This window comes from Panthera uncia, assembly GCF_023721935.1.
Source record: "Panthera uncia isolate 11264 chromosome B2 unlocalized genomic scaffold, Puncia_PCG_1.0 HiC_scaffold_24, whole genome shotgun sequence".
NCBI classification, from domain to species: domain Eukaryota; kingdom Metazoa; phylum Chordata; class Mammalia; order Carnivora; family Felidae; genus Panthera; species Panthera uncia.
In genome coordinates this window covers 54676234-54690280 of record NW_026057580.1, presented here as the reverse complement: position 1 = coordinate 54690280, position 14047 = coordinate 54676234, and positions in this window count along the sequence as shown.

The following is a 14047-nucleotide window of genomic DNA, read 5'->3' as shown; positions in this document are numbered from 1 at the left end:
ACTACACAGCACTTGAGGGCAGAATGAACTGTGTTAGAATCCAGTTCCAATTTATCTATTGGATGATTCTTAACGAATACTTAACTTTTTGAATAGCTGAGTTTCATTTTCAATAAAATTGATGATTAAGCACACAGCCTAGAATTTTTCAGCATTTGTTTACTGACATGAGAGAGTTCCCATTAATATTAACTTTAATGTCTTTCAGTTTATAACCTTAAGAATTTTAAATTATCTTTAAAACAGTACCTGGTATGGTGACTAGACTATTAAAAGGTATCCAGTAAATATTTGTTTAATGACCAAATCAATTTTTTAAGTAATTGTTGTGGGTTAATTTTGTCCTTGGCAAGCCTGGATGGCTCAGTCAGGCCACTGACTCTTGATTTCAGCTCAGGTCATGACCTGCTCTTAGGTTCAGTTCTGAGATTGGAATCTCTGCTTGGGATTCCCTGAGCACTCTTTCTCTCTCAAAATAAATAAAATAAACTTGAAAAAATTTAGAAAAAATTGTCCTTTCCTCCTCTCCCTTAAAAAATACATGTTTAAGTTCTAACTCCCCCTAGTACCTGTCACCTTATTTAGAAATAGGGTTTTACAAGGGTGCCTGAGTGGCTCAGTCAATTAAGCATCAGACTTCAGCTCAGGTCATGATCTCGTGGTTCATGGGTTTGAGATCCACGTTGGGCTCTGTGCTGACAGCTGGGAGCCTGGAGCCTGCTTCAGATTCTGTGTCTCACTCTCTCTGCCCCTCCCCCCTTGCACACTCTCTCTCTCTCTCTCTCTCTCTCTCTCAACAATAAATAAAAACATCAAAAACAGAATAGGGTTTTGCAGATATAATCAAGTTAAGATGAGGTCATAGCAAGTTGTGTATGTAGGGGGAGTTCAAATCAAATACGACTACTGTCATATTTGTAAGAAGAAGAAAGGACCCAGAGACACAGAAGATACACACAGAGAGAATACCACCCAAAGACAGAGGCAGAGGTTGGATGTGTGAGTGTTACAAGCAAGGGGAAGGGAAGCTCTCCTAGAGCTTTTAAAGAGAGCATGACCTTGTTGACACCTTGACTTTGGACTTCTGGTCTCCAGAACTCTGACAGAATAAATTTCTATGATTTTAAGCTATCTGGTTTATGGTACTTCGTTATGGCAGCCCTGGGAAACAAATATAATTTGTCATATTTCATTTTAGTAAGTTATTTTAAACTTATAAAATAAATAAACATTGCTTTTTGTGCCAGGTGTCATTCAGGTAGATATAATTTTCTTTGGTAATTTATTATGAATGTATAATTATTTACATTATATACATTAGTATTATAACTTCTATAAATTAGTATTATAACTTAGTAAATTAGTATTATAACTTCTATAAATTTTCATATATTAACTCCTTTAAATCTCAGAACCTATGAAATGTATACATATCTCCATTTTAGAGTTAACTGAGGCACAAGAAGGATAAATAATTTGTATATAGCCTTAGAACCAAAATATCAGGGCACAACATAGGATCTGATTATAAAATTTAAGACGAAAGGAAAGAAGTTGTTATTACTGTCTCAGCTAAGGATACAAACACAACTGAAATAGTTGTATTGGTTCCTGCCTTTAATTGGTCAGAAGTTAAACTGCACTTTAAGCCTCCTTGACCTGTTTTATTTATTTATTTATTTATTTATTTATCCCCAGGAATAGAGTTTCACAATTCTCTATCCTTCTGTATTTCTTCTTTAACACATGATAGGAAACACATGATAGGAAAATGATATGATTACCTCAAAACTGAAAAATTCGTCAGGTCATCCATTACTATCCAAGCTGAAGTAGCTGCACATACCCCTATAAAGCACACTTGATAACATCAATCACTTTATTTTATTTCATTTAGTAAACACAGATGTATCAAAAAGGATCTTTTTTTTTCAAAAAATGATCTTAAAGTGCTGGCTTATTTACTTTTTTCTTCCCAGGATAGTTAATACCATAATCAGCAGGGCCTAGGGTGGTACCTGTCCTAAATAAACCTACATTTCCTACTTATTTCCTTAGAACTATTTTGCAAGTGTTTGTTTTTATTATTTTTGTTTACTAGGATATATTTGAATAGAAATATATTGATATTTCTAGGATACGAATGTTGATGTTTACTAGGATATATTTGAATATATTTGAATAGAAATATTTTGATATATTTGATAGAAGTATAATCTTCCTCTTCCCACATTTGATATATATCACCTATGTAAGGAGAGGATTTGTCATATCTATCACATGTGGATACTAAGTTTATCAATATCCTTGGCAGTATGATATGGGGAGCAGTGAGATCCATCTGGGAATTGTTAGGGCTGGTGGAGTTCATTCCATGTGGGCATGCAATTACATTGTGATTATCATTATTTGCACAGTACTTAATACAGTGCCTGGGACATACCTGGTACTCAGTACTCCTTTATCAAGTGAATGAACAGATTTGATGCATGGAAATATGCTGAAAATCCATAATATGTAAGATGCTTAATGAGATTCCTGAGAGTTAGTGAGAACAACTGCAAACAAAAGGAATGCATTCCATAAAGAGGGTCATCCTCACCAATCCATCTTCATAATACCCACTAATTCCTATGATATTGCTTGTTGTTGTGTTGATGGCAAAAGGAACAAACTGAAAAGCATAAGAAAAATGGAAAATATGGAAAAGGCTCACCTAATATTTTTTCTATATATTTTAACAAAGATTTCTTTGTTAACGCCATAAAATATGAGACCTCACATCACCTATTTCAATTCCAGGTTGCTCATATTAAACAAAGTGTATGAGTATTGACCTTTGTTCTCTTCAGGTTAATACAGAAATTCTGTGAGTTAGACCTAGTGGAGTGGGGGTATGGAACATTACCATGCTAAAGTGGAACATTAGTATCTTTTCTCAAAGGTTTTCCTTTGGTAGATAATTATTTGCTTGTTAAAACTTGAATAATTTATTTGCTTAAATTTATTTTTTTTATTTTTTTTTAACGTTTATTTATTTTTGAGACAGAGAGAGACAGAGCATGAACACAGAGAGGGAGACACAGAATCTGAAACAGGCTCCAGGCTCTGAGCTGTCAGCACAGAGCCTGACGCGGGGCTCGAACTCACGGACCATGAGATCACGACCTGAGCCGAAGTTGGACGCTCAACCGACCGAGCCACCCAGGCACCCCTATTTGCTTAAATTTTAAAAAATGTGGTTTTTTTTATTATGCCATGGTACTAACCTTGCTTGTGACAATATTAGTAGGTTATTTTATTGCTTATAAGACGGGTGAAGCAGGTGTGTCTTCAGAGCTTACTGGATTTAGCAATGAAGACTTGGCATTTCAGTTCTGATACATAATAAGGATGACTGCTACCTTAAGCAGCATGGAAACTAGTAGTATGCAGAGAAGTAAAGAGTCTCTAAAATTGATTAGATGCCAAAGATAAACATAAGTTTTGTCAGTTAATCAAATTTATATGATATTTATTGCAAATATACTATAAGGCACCTAAGATAATTGCTGCTCTGAAACTAACTAATACAATGTGTAGACGTAAAATTTAGTTAGGAGAATTTGGCCATACAGCTCTAAATGGGAACTGCCATGTCTGATACATGGAAATTATTCCTAAATGACTATAAGCTGGCTCATAAAGCAGTGAAAGTCTGAAATCAGTTACATGCAAGAGATACAAAGTTTTACTTCTTACTTGTGTTTTGCTGTTCATTTATATTTTTTGACTAATCAAGTTGTAACTTGTTCTTAAATGAATTCTTAGATGCTTCATGATCACTAGTGAATTTTGAGTTATCCAATTATGGATAGTTATCCAATTATGGATAGTTATACAATTATTAGGTAGCAAATATTTGGAAACATTTTTTAAAACTTCAAATGAAAATTTTATCTCCGTATACCTCAGCCTTAATACAGAAATATAAAAATATTTCCATAAATATAATAGAATCAAATTTTATTGTTTGTTTTTAATAAATTTTCATGAGCTGTTTATTTTGCTGAGTTTATTTAGAGGCGACAGCCCATTATAAGTATCCCACAGACAACAGTCACCTTAATTCTTTTTCAGAAAGCACAAATGATAGACATACAGAGTCACTCCCATTCAACACCCACCCTGCCTCGCAAAACACTGTCTCCATTATGAGGCTGAACACTCTACTGCTTACAAGGATAAAATACTTCATAACATTGTTTTTTCTATGATTTGAAAAGAACCTAAATGCCCTACATAAGATAAATATTTAGGGAGGCAAGGGCTCATATACTCAATGGAAAATTATGTATCACTTGAAATGTATCTATAATGAAGATTACTAATATCTAAATACATTTGTATTAGTGTGATCTAAGGAAACAGGATATTGATTGATTGATTGATTGATTCATTGATTGATATTTAATGCTTATTTATATTTTAGAGAGAAAGAGAGAGAGAGACAGAGAGAGAGAGAGAGAAAGACAGAGTGCAAGCAGGGAAAGGGCAGAGAGAGAGGAGACACAGGATCCAAAGCAGCTCCAGGCTCTGAGCTGTCAGCACAGAGCCTGACGCAGGGCTGGAACTCATGACCTGAGCCAAAATTATGACCTAAGCTGAAGTTGGATGCCTAACTGGCTGAGCGATCCAGGTGCCCCCAAGGATTTTTACTTAAAACAAAATAAAATATATAGTGAAGTAGCAAGAAAGGCTTGCAACAGAATCTAATAATGGATGTATTTGTACTGTGAAGTTTAGGATTATTATTTTCTACTCGTCTCTTGACACCATCCACCATCCTTCTCTAAAAAACATCATATATATTTATTTTAAATGAACAATGCATTTCTTTGGGATAAACTAAAAAGCAATATATTCTCTCTCTTCTATATTATATATTATTATTTACTCTTTATTTTTTCCTTAACAATACAGAAGGAAAATACAGTTTTATATCAGTTTTCATCATATTATACTTGGGAAAATTTACATATTTTTAAGTAAACATTGAATTTTATTTTATCATATAGAAAAAGAAACTTAAAAAAACCCCTTTGAGGTCACTAGATTTTATTTATAATCCCAGATATATAATATTATGGTTTCAAATTACCCATAAGACAACTAAGTCTATTTTAATAAACATATTATATATTTCAAAAGTTTTAGATTTATAGAAAGTTGCAAAGATAGTACCAAGAGTTCACACATAGCTAGCACCAAGTTTCCCCTGTTATTAAGCCTTGAATTATTATGGTATATCTATTTATTTCACATAAGGAATTATGCCAAATGCACTACCAGATAATTGTCCTTAAGTACCATAATACTTCATATAAAATTGGTAAATTGAGAGCACCTGGGTGACTCAGTCCATTAAGTGCCCAACTCTTGGTTCCTGATCAGGTCATGATCTCATGGTTCGTAAACTCTAGTCCCACATCAGGCTCTGTGCTAAAGGTGTGGAGCTTGTTTGGGATTCTCTCTATCTTCCTCTCTCTCTGCGCCTCAGCTGATTGTGCTGTCCCTGTGTCTCTCAAAATAAATCTATAAACTTTAAAAAAATTTAAAAAATTGCTAAATATAAATAAAAAATTCTACATTTTGGAAAAATAGATTCTTGATTTTTTTCAATATGCAGTCTTTCATGGCTAGATACTTTTCAATAAAAAAAAAATTAAAAAGTGCTCCAAGTTAAATTACTAAAATGTTACTCACTGGAATTTGACAATATCATAGGAAAGCCCAAATGTGGGGAAATAGCAAGGCTGGAATCCAAAATGGCATTCCTACCATAGTCTAGATGAAATATTTGATGTCAGTAATCTAAAACAAACCAGATTATAATTTAAAAGAGCAATCTCTATAACAGAGAACACAAGCAGTCCAGATTCAGAAATTCAATTAAGCAGACCATCAACTTGATATCATCTTGAGTTGTTTGTGCCCAGGAAATGCAGCCTTGGTTCCCTACATGGAGGTCATACCCCTGACTTTGTAAAGGAATCAATCACTTGAAAAGATTATGTAGAATGACTTTCTGCTTCTGGAAATGTTGGACATAAAAGATATGATCTTATGAAATTAAGGCTGTCATATTGTAAACATAATAATAAAAACAACATTCTAAAGCATAAAACAAGATGAGCAAAAACTTGACCTAATTACCTTATTTTCTAATGCTATTATCTTTCAGATCAATATATCTATTTTAAATTTAAAAGTTCTATCATAATAGGTTTAAGAAAATTTTTATATATTTCATTCCAAAGTTTTGCATTTATTTCAAATTTATTTTTATATCATTCCAAAATATTTAATTCCCTCTGGTGTTCATTTAGTGATTTATATAGATGGCATGCTGTGCAGATAAAGCAAGTTGTATTACAATTTTCATTTCTCTCAAATTAATTTTAAAACCTGAGACAGCAGCAAATTCATCAATCATGATGTTGGAATGATTTTCAGGCTCACATAGGCACATATGGATATCATTATGGAGGTCTGAATCATTTCCGTTTAGTCAAAACAAATAAACTAACAAAAAAATAAATAAATAAACCTTGATGTAAGTCTTTGGTTTGCCATATTTTAAGACAAAAACAAGGACAAAAATATCAAATGGTAGAAGTGTTTACTTTTGTTTTTGTACCCTTTATAAATTCTTATTTCTTATTATAGAGACTTACGAGTTAAACTATTAAATCCAAATTAATGAATACATTAATGATATATACACCTATAAATGAGGGTGGGCACGAGTGTTATTGGTATTACCTTAGAAGGAAAATCTCATGGGGAGATTCCCAGCACACAGTGCCTTTTTATGGAGAGATAGAACCATATTTTCATGCCATTACCTTATATTCTCCCCCAACTCTCACTGAATTGTTCCCAGAGCATGGGACAATACACATCTACTCTAGTTGATTAGATAAGGAATAGACAACCAATCCCCTGGACTTATTAATTTATTTCATTCATAAAACTATTTCTCAGATAATGTAATCTATAATGGAATTTTTAACTTAACGCTATGCAGAACTATGTTTGAGATGCAAAGAAAATCCATCAGCAGAAAGTGAGTTAAAAGTGAAATCAATCCAAATAGAGAAGCAGAGGCAAAAACATGTTCTCAAGTAAAGTAAATGGGACTCCTAATTTTTTAGTTCCTTGAAAGCTTAGATTTTCTTACTATGTCTGTGTTCTGTGAGATGGATTTCTCGCCTTCCCAATTTATTTCTCTTTCACTTAAAAACATATTTGAGTGGTTTTTTTTACAAGAAACTAAACCTTGAATAAATATTAATATTCTAATTAAATAATTGCTGATCAATTAATTAAAATATACTTTCAGATATGTTTGCTCAATTTATTTTGTCTCATAAAATAAGGTGCTTTAGGATGATTGGTATCATTCTTTACTATCATTTCAAAGGGGTGCAGAAATTGTCCACTGGTCATGGAATCACATTAAAAATAGAGCATGAAGGTACAGGCTTCCAGCTACCTGTTGCTAAGGTCGATAGAGTTATGCCATTTAAATCTGCCTACAACTCAGATATAAAATTTTCCATAGACTTTGTAAAACATATGGCATTAAAATCATACCCCATTTTCTTTTATTTAAATTATCTTGTGGAATTTTTGTTTCTTCTAACCAGAGGTAACCTAAGACAAAAGACTAAGTAAGAAGTGTTGATTCTATATTCTCTCATAATTGTATGATATTAAAAAAAAACTATAAAATTGATTAACCTCAGTTTTCTTTTTGATAAACGAAGATGTAGGGATGTATGCAGATTAATGAGGTGCTATACATAAACACATAGAATACTATCTGGTAATTAAGGATGCCGTAATATCATTGTTGTTATTATAACATTATTATGACTCAGTATAAAATTATCCATAAAGAGATGTATAAACTGAGAAAGTAAACAGAAAAAAAAATCTCTAAATGGAATTAATACTACTTCATAAATGAGATCATATACCCATAGGCTTTTGGTCAATGAATGGAATTTTGTAGACAAAGAACATGAGGAAGGGAATCTCAAGTTAAAGGAGTTAAATGGGCAAATCCCAGAACTGTAACATACATAATATGGTACACTAAGTAATTAGGAAATGGACACAGTGGGATATAGTGACAAGTGGGATATAGTGACATAGTGGGATATAGGAAGGTTGGGACCCAGAATGCTAGATTCCTTTGCGGGGGTGATTCTTCCCATCTTACATTTTGATTTCCTTCTTTCTTATCTTTCCAAGAATTAATTTCCACCAATGATCATTTCTTTCCTATTCTGAGCACACAAACGCATAACTTAAAGAATATTTTTTTTGTTCTTTTGGTCTACAAATGCTTATTTTTCCTCAGCTTAATAGTTCTACAAAATTGTTTTCTAAGTTGCTTATTTCGTCATTCTCCAAAAGAATTGTTTACACTCATTGTCTTCACATTTTGTTTGCTTGTTTACATACCTTGATTCCTGGATCTTTTTCTTTTAATTTATTCATTTTTTTTTTGAGACAGTGAGAAAGTATGAGTGGAGGAGGGGCAGAGATACAGGGAGAGAGAGAGAATACCAAGAAGGCTTTGCACTGTCAACATGGAGCCTGACATGGGGCTCAAGTCCACAAGCCGTGGATTAAAATGACCAGAGTTAAAATCAGAAACAACCAATTGAGCCACCCAGGCACCCCCTGAATCATTTTTAATCTGCTTTATATTCTCCGTAAGGATAGCATAATGTCATGGACAGGCCACACATTTTGGGAATTAGACACAATGGGAATTCCACAATTGCTTCTGCAAACATTAGATAATTGACCATGGAAAGACGAGTCCATTGCCTAACCTCATTTTCCTCATCTGTAAAAAATCACTGATATCACCTAAACTGTGCCTCTGATGTAAGAATGAAAATGTCTAATCCAGATAAAATACCTAGCATCAGAGTAAGCATAGATTGAGTGGTTGGCATGTGTTCATTCTATTTAATTCTGTTTCTTCCTATGGGATTCCATAACTGTTGCTTAGATCCTATCTTACCTAACCCTTTTCCCCGAGAGTCTCCCTAAAACACTTTCTTCCTTGGCTTAATGAATTTCAATCTCCTTTCATCTTTTATATCTTTCCTTTCTTCCTCTTTAGACACAACTCAAGAACCTCCTCTGTGTATTTTCTTTAAGCAGTATTAGCCAGTCCAGTATGTTAAACTATTAACTCTATATAATTTCCCAAATTTATATTTCTATTTCTAGAGTTCCATTTCTGACCTTTATTCCAAGCACTGGTCTACAATATCCAAAATATGAATACCTGAATTAACTAGCAACCCCTGTTATACACATTCAGTCTCACATACACTGTTACAGCAACAGTCTGTTATACACATTCAGTCTCACATCTGACCTAGCTTTCTGTTATCATTTTGATGTCATTTCCATCATTTCATATCATAGTAGAATGAACAGTGGTTCTCCAAAGACGTCTGTGTCCTAATCTCCAGAACTTGTAAATATGTTACTTTACATGGCTAAGAGATTTTGTAGACATGATTAAGTTAAATATTTGGAGATGGAAAAATTATCCTGGATAATCTTGATGTTGGACTTCTCAGCCTCCAATAGTGAGAGAAATAAGTTTTTGTTTTATAAGCCACCAAGTTCATGGTATTTTTGTTACAGCAACCTAAAGGAGCTAAGACAATCAACGATTTCACAATTTTTTTATAGGGAATGGAGCCTAAAAAGTCTAAAAAGTAATGATAATAGTAAATTAAGAACAGAACAACTGGTACTCAGGTAAAACAAAACTGCAAAGAACTTAGGCAAATGTTACAGGTTTAGAAAATGTTAGAATGAAAAGTTAAGCTCAAATTGCTTATTATGAGCTCAGCTACTTAAGGTAATATAATATTGTTACAAATTAGAAGTGTTCCTCTTAATTTTAGATTTTGAATTTCAAAAATGACAGACTATCAGTAACTTTTGATAATTTTGATAAAGGATATAATTAACCAAAATTAAAGAGCCTCTAAAATACAAATTTCCTATTATAAGACTTGTAGTAGCTTTAGGGATTTTTACTTTTAAAATTTAATACATAAATTGCCATTGCAGGGGCGCCTGGGTGGCGCAGTCGGTTAAGCGTCCGACTTCAGCCAGGTCGCGATCTTGCGGTCCGTGAGTTCGAGCCCCGTGTCGGGCTCTGGGCTGATGGCTCAGAGCCTGGAGCCTGCTTCTGATTCTGTGCCTCCCTCTCTCTCTGACCCTCCCCCGTTCATGCTCTGTCTCTCTCTGTCCCAAAAAATAAATAAAAAACGTTGAGAAAAAAAAAAATTAAAAAAATAAAAAAAAAATAAATTGCCATTGCTAATTATTCTTGTTTAATACAAAAATAATCCCTTGGCAATACAGGTACCCTAGACCCTACCCCAGGCCTACTGAAGGTGAAGGTTGAGGGCACTTCTCTATTCATAACAAATTCATCAGATAAATTATTATGATTAGAGAAGTGTGAGATATTGGACTGTAGGAACAATCACAAAAAGACCTATTACTTTTCTATAAAGTATACTTGCTATGTAGATAGTTTCTATCTCAAAAAAAAAAGTACTTCATTTTCCTCAACAGTCACATAAATATTGAACAAACATGTAAGATTTTCCAAATTTAAGATTTTTAAAGTGATTTATTGGTTTCTATTCCCCATTTTGAAAACAGTTATAGTTACCCTGTCTCTCCAAAGCCAAGTGAAGTGAGTGGACTATTTTTCAGGTTAAAGGGTAGAGAGAACCTTTGATGAATCTTTCTCCAGTCACATTATATTCATTCACTACTAATTATGATAATATGGTAAATATGAGTCAAGATCAATGACATATGTAATATCATCTCCACTGGTCATTTTAATAAACAGGATTAAGTGAGAAGTAAACAAGGATTGTAAGGATTTTTGAAAAGGGCCCTGTGGTTTTCTCTTTTAGGAAAAAAAAATTTGCTGAACATACAATCCAAATGAATTGCATTTCAAAACTTGCAACTTTCTTTTACTTTTTTTTAAAAAATAAAGCACCATTCTTTTTCTTTGCTATAATAATAAAATTATGTCAGTGCATTTCTCAGAATTAGGGATTCATTTTCAATATAAATAATTTTATGCAGACTATGTTTCTAAACTTTCCAGGCTACTCTATAAATTAGTGTAGATCCTATACATTGATAAAACTTCCAGCGATATAAAGAAAAAATATTAAATAACAAATTTAAACTGAATATCTGACTATAAACTAGTTTTTTTTACCTTTGTAATTAATGCTGGTACTCAAACATAAATTCTAACTAGAGAAGAATGAGAAGTAAGGTGACAATTTTAAAAGAGGACTTTTAGGCATTTTCAATCACTTTAGAAGATGGTTTCATACTTAATAATACCAAATTTCATTGCTAGACTTCAATTTGCTTTATCTTTATGCAGCATTTCTCAGACACTTTTCAGCAAATAATAAATGATGGGAAAGAGGTAAGGAAGACCACTAGTCTCCATGGTAATTATATTAAAAAGGAAACCGAGGATTCATTTTTAAGTGAGTACCAGATAACCTTATTTCTATAATTTTATGTATTCCTATTTTTTTAAAAAAGTAACAAAACTGATTTCCCCTAATTTGTGTCTGTCCCTCCTTCCTTCCATCTTTTCCTCCTCCCTCTTCCTCTTTCTCTTTCTTTCTTTCTTTCTTTCTTTCTTTCTTTCTTTCTTCTTTCTCTATTTCTTTCTTTCTTTCTATTCCTTCTTATGTTGTTTTTGTTTTTCTAGTACAATAAAAAATACATGGTGGACTTTTAAGCCAAATGAAAAGAGTCCTGCTATTCACCAGTAGTAAAAATTTTGAAAAGGTGACCTGTCCCTCAAAACCAGATATTCTCTGTTTAAATGAGTAAATATCTCACATCTGTCACTTAGAATTATTGCAAATATTGAGATAATGATCTACCTTTTCTTTTGTCACATAGAATCTTCTATATAAATTTAGTATTTATTAAGAGCCTTTTCTTGTTTCTACTTTTGAAATATTCTTTTGCTTTCTCCTTGTACTATGTCTGCATGCCAAACTAAAATTAGCCACATTTCACTAAGGTTCTTAAAAATGTTAAAATTTGGATGCTGTAGAAAAACTAGTAGATGTCCTAAGAATTTGATTTTATTGTAAGAAATTGATTTTATCCTTTTTAAAGTTTAAACATTAGTTAATATACAGTGCAATATTGATTTCAGGAGTAGAATGCAGTGATTCATCACTTACATACAACACCCAGTGCCCATCACAAGGGCCCTCCTTAGTACCCATCACCCATCTAGCCCACCTACCTCCCTCTGTCAACCCATAGTTTGTTTTCTATCAAGAGTCTCTTGTGATTTGTCTCTCTTCTCTCCCCCGCATCCCTTCCCATATGTTCATCTGTTTTATTTCTTAAATTCTATATATGAGTGAAATCATATGGTACTATTCCATTGTATACCACATTTTCTTTATTCATTCATCAGCTGATGGACATTTGTGCTCTCTCCACAGTATGGCTAATGTTGATAATGCTGCTGTAAACACTGGGTTGCACGTATCCCTTCAAATCTGTATTTTTGAAGCCTTTGGATAAATACCTAATACTTCAATTGCTAGATTGCCAAGGTAATTCTATATTTAGTTTCTTGAGGAACCTCATACTGTTCTCCAGAGTGGCTGCACCAAATTGCATTCCTACCAAGAATGCAAGAGGGTTCTCTTTTCTCTGCATTCTCCTCAACACCTGTTGTCTCTTGTGTTGTTAATTGTAGTCATTCTGACAGGTGTGAGGTGGTATCTCATTGTGGTTTTGATTTATATTTCCATGATGATGAGTGATGTTTAGCATCTTTTCATGTGTCTGTTGGCCATCTAGATGTCTTCTTTGGAAAAGTGTCTATTCATGTCCTCTCCCATTTCCTAATTGGGTTATCTGAGTGTGGTAAGTTCTTTATAGATTTTGGATACTAACCCTTTGTTAGATAGGTCATTCACAAATATCTTATTCTGTAGGCTGCTTTCAGTTTTGTTGATTGTTTCCTTCACTGTGCAAAGCTTTTTATCTTGATGAAGTCCCAATAGTTCATGTTTGCTTTTGTTTTCCTTGCCTTTGGCGTCGTGTCTACTAAGAATTTGCTCTGGCTGAGGTCAAAGAGGTTTCTGCCTATGTTCTCCTTTAGAATGTGGATGGTTTCCTGTCTCACATTTAGGTATTTCATCCATTTTGAATTTATTTTTGTGTATGGTGTAAGAAAGTGGTCTAGTTTCATTTTTCTGCATGTCGCCATCCAGTGAGAAATTGATTTTCAAACACTACTTCCCTAGGGGACTCTAGAGTGAAAAATATTCCTGGAAAGCCTCCATGTTTATTTGTAGATTCCCACATCTTCACAATTTTTCAACAAATAACTGGGATATAAGCATGCTAGGAAATGAAATACACTTTATGGTTGTCTCTCATTGGTGGACAATGTGTCCAGTGATGCAAGAATTGTCATTATGTGATATTCTAATCACCTTCTTTTCTCCTCTTCAGTGAAGGAGTAATGTCCACCCTGGGATTATAGAGATGGCCAGAAACACGATACCTGACACCAGACATATTAGATACATAGTGGTTTGTAAGTTACACACACTCACAGCTCAGGAGAGGGGGACACTGGACTCCAAGCAGGGCCACACAAGGGCTGCAATCTGGAACAGAATGAAAAACCAGGGGGAAGACTTAACAAGAGAGTAGGGTGTCTCCTTATTCCCCCAGGATGATGTGTTGGGCTTGTTTGCGCCATTCTGTAAGTTGGCATGAAACTGGAGCTTGCTACTCAATGATAAGCAGAAATTACACCTGGTCTTTTTAATAATGAGGTTGTTGTTGTTGTTGTTGTTGTTGTTGTTGTTGTTGTTTTGGTCTTGGAGATGTTATTCACAGGAGCAGAGAGAAGACATTA